The sequence below is a fragment of the Nicotiana attenuata genome, unplaced genomic scaffold (genome assembly GCF_001879085.1).
Source record: "Nicotiana attenuata strain UT unplaced genomic scaffold, NIATTr2, whole genome shotgun sequence".
NCBI lineage: Eukaryota > Viridiplantae > Streptophyta > Magnoliopsida > Solanales > Solanaceae > Nicotiana > Nicotiana attenuata.
In genome coordinates, this window is record NW_017670735.1 from 218,891 (window position 1) to 223,049 (window position 4,159).

Consider the following 4,159-nt stretch of genomic DNA (forward strand, 5'->3'; position numbering starts at 1 on the left):
GCAGTTTTGAACTTTTTAGGGGATTGGAAGGGGAGCAGCACTGGTTTCCAAGGTTGTTGCGAGTACTTATCCACATCCACTCCTTTGATCACAGGAGGAACTCCAGGGATTTGCTCGATGCACTCATTTTGTTCCTTAAGCTGTTTCTGCAAAGTGAGTACTAAATTTTGCAAATGAGAATTACTTGAATTACCTGGTTCTCCTTCCTGTGGCTCACTGGGGGTTCCTCCATTTCCAGAATTAACAAGGCCAGAACGAGGATTCTCCAATGTGTTGTTATTAGGCGTAGGTGTGGGTGGTGCAACAGGTAATCGACTAACAAGAGTTTGAAGAGCTTTGTTAACCCGTGCATCAATTACTTTCTGTAAAGCGTCATCTGCTCCTTCAAAATATTCAGATTGCTCTTGTTCAACAGCCCGAGATTCAGGAGTAGGAGTGCCTTCACGAGATTGACGTGGTGAATTTTGAGGGGAAGGAACCACGTTAATGTTTTGTAAATCACCTTGATTTTGATGGACTTGATGTTCATGGTTTCCCAAGGTATTTTCACTGTTATTGTTGTTGTTGTTGTTATTCGACATGATGATAACAATAGATAAAATGTAACTTAAAGAGAATAGATTATCAGATTCCCGGTAACGGAACCAATTTGTTTAACCAAAAAACTGAATATTTGGTTAAAACTAGAATTTAATAGAGAAATCGGGTTACTGATAATCAAGAAATAAGAGATTTTGTGAACAACAATAAAGCAATGAATAAGAGTATATTTCAGTATAATCGGAATGATATTTCGTGTCCCCTACAGATGTTGTGACTTTCTCCTTTTATAGTTAATTCTAAGAGAAAGTGTAATATGTTTGTCTTAATGAGGCAATTACGAGCAGTAAATGACATTAAAAGAAACGTTATTCAATCATTCTTATTAAATACAAATTCTCTAACGTATTTGGCATTTAATGTTGAATTTGGACTCTTTTACGCTATCAGATTCATATCTTCAATTCCTTCTGATCTTCGAGCTTTAAATGGCTCGAACAGGTACGAGTCTCGTTTCATCTGGATAATAGCTCGTACCTTTAAGTATCTTCTCTCCCGCATCTTTTGTTGCTCGTGTCTTCTAACTGTTTGCCATGCTTTGACTATTTGACCGGTCCACGTGTCATGACATGTCATCTTCAATATTTAAATTCAGTTTTTTTCCAATACACGTATGTTATTATTGGAAATGCAACTGAGTTCTTTAGTGATCGTACCACGTACTTTACTTACAGCAAGCTAGAACGCGTTTTCATTTTTTGAGAGAAATACATATGAATATGAAATTCATTTAGCATTATTACAGCCTTATCTAATTTAGTAATTGATAGTAGAGTATAAAAGATCATAAGGAGACGATTGATTATTTTAAGCTTTATGTAAAAACATTTATAACCTCATGATACCTATTTCTATTTCTAATTATACCATTCCTTTACGTAGAAAATATGCATACTATATTCCCAGTTCACTGCCTAGTGCTTCATTTTCTAAAAGCAGGACTTTATAACATTATAGACATATATTTTTTTTTTTGTTAACACAATATAATCTCTAATTTTATTGTCCAAATTTAATTAAATATACAAAAGTCAACATGCACGACAAATAGCGTAGTAATTAAATAGTTTGCATTTTAACTATTCAGTTAACAGTCATGTTATTGAAAAGACTACAAGCCAAAAGAAAAGAACAAAGGAGTAACTATAGTGTTGGCTCTCCTTAACTTTTGTTGAAAATTAGGATAATCCATTCGGCTGAAACATCGACAAATGTTTATTGGTTTCACCTTGTCTGTGCTATTTATTTACGTGCAGCCGTGCAGGGTTCTAATCTCATTAAAAATCTTCTCTGGTAGAGCATGATGAAAAACAAAAAATTTATGAATAATATCAATTAGTTTGGATTAAGCTTATAATGTTAGTACATTTTCTGCAGATATATTTTTTTTTGTATGTCATGTAGATTTATATGTCAGTAAAATAGAAAACTTTTAGTTCTTTTATTTGTATTATATTCTGTCTTATATTTTCTTTGCTTCAATTTTTGTGACGTATAGTTTGACACGGTACAGAATTTAAGATTTTTTTTTTTTTTGAAAGTTGTGGTCTTAAGAATTTAAAGGATAAAAGCTTTGTGGGACCATAATACTTTTATGCCTATAAAGCTTCTCATTAAGGGTAAAAGAGGTAGAATAAAATATTTAAAGTTAAACTGTTTTCAAATATAGGAATATATTTTATTAAACATACTAATTAGAAAGTGTGTCACACAACTGAAACGGAAAACATATAATACTAAACTAACATGAGATTAAATGATACAATATCGATGATGACGATTCATATAGCTAATCTCGAATTGGACCTAGTATATCATATTTGTTTTCTTCTTTTTACTACGACTACTTTCGGATCCACCCTCTGAAACAAGATATGTTAGGTTATGCCAACTTCCCAAGTCGTAAACTTGGTTGTAATTAGTCAAGAGTCACATCGAACAATTTTCTATATCCTTGGAAAGAGGCGGAGATAGAATTTTAACTTTAGGTATTAAGAATTATAATTTTTTTTTATATTATTGGATTCTTAATATAAATATAAAGTTTAAATAAAAGCTATTTGGTTCAGCCGAATTCGCAGTCAATATTGTGGCTCCGCCCTGGCGTTGGGAATATACTTTTGCAGCAACGTGATCCTTTGCACATAATAATATATAGATGGTGTTTTGGCTAAGCTTATAAGCCGGTCAAACTGGCTTATAAGCTCCTTTTTTGGCTTATCTACGCGCTTGGAAACACCCAAAGTGCTTATAAGCTAAAATCATAAGTTGGTCACCCCAACTTATGGCTTGTTTTAAGTGACTTTTAAGCCAAAATAGTTTTTAAGCCATAAGTTAGGAATTCTAACTTTTGGCTTTTGGCTTGTTTTTGTTATTTTAGCTTTAAAACAAGTGCTTAAAACCTTTTTTTTACGTTATCCAAACACTGCAAAATGGTTTAAAAGCTATTTTAGCTTAAAAGCGCTTAAAACAAGCCAATCCAAACGAGCTCTTAGTTTGACCAACACTTTTACTAGTTTATCCTTAATAATATTTTCTAATTCACAAAATACTTTTCCCAAAATTAATTTCCTGACTTTCTCTTCATTCCATAGTCGTTGTTAATTCTTTTCTTTACATAGAAATTTTTAATTTATAATCTTTCGATAAAATTCAAGGGCATTTTAATCATTTTAATAAAAGAATAGCTTATCAGCACTTTTAATCAAACACATTAGCTGCTTATTATCAGTTTCAACACTTTTATCCAAACACGTAAATGCTTATTTTAAAAATCATTTTCAGCATTAAAAAAAAACTTTTCAGCACTACAAGCTTATTAGATATTTACAATCAACTAACCCAAACGGGCTCATAATCGGAGTAGCACTAACATGTATATATATCGCTACTGGTCGTAAATTAATTGGCAGTTTGCAACTTGATTATCAAGGACTTGTTCCTTGTCATTTTTCAATAAATGCTAGTTATGGAGGAAGAAAATGAGTGCTATATTAATGCTTTTGTCATTATTCAGAAAACAAAACATACAGAAAAAGAAGCAAAATATGTTTCATGTCTCACTTTTTTCATGCATTTTGTCGTTTTCGCGGCTTCAGTTTATTCGAATAACTTATAAAGCTTATATTTCTATGCATTCATGATACAAAAAACTTATACACTATCAAATTAAATTTTGGTTTGACATGTTATATGTTTAATTTTCTTATTAATTCCGCATAAACCAAATAGCTATGTATTGAGTCCACCTATGAATCTATCTTTCCTACCCTCACACCAAAAAAAAATAAAAAATCTTTCCTACCCATTTTCGTGCTCTTTTCCATATTTATATTTAATTAGTTGAAGAGGATTCGAAGTTTCAAACAAATCGGAAACTAATTTCCATCTATTAAGTCAGAGATTCTAAGTATTTAATTTCTCGAGCTTTCTCGATTATTGTGAGATCAGGGAATAAAACGCGCGGGGCTTAATGAAGGAAAACGCTCGGGGCTTTCTCGATTATTGGGGTTGGGGGGTTGGGGGGGGGGGGGGGGGGGGAGGGGAGAGACGAGTAGGT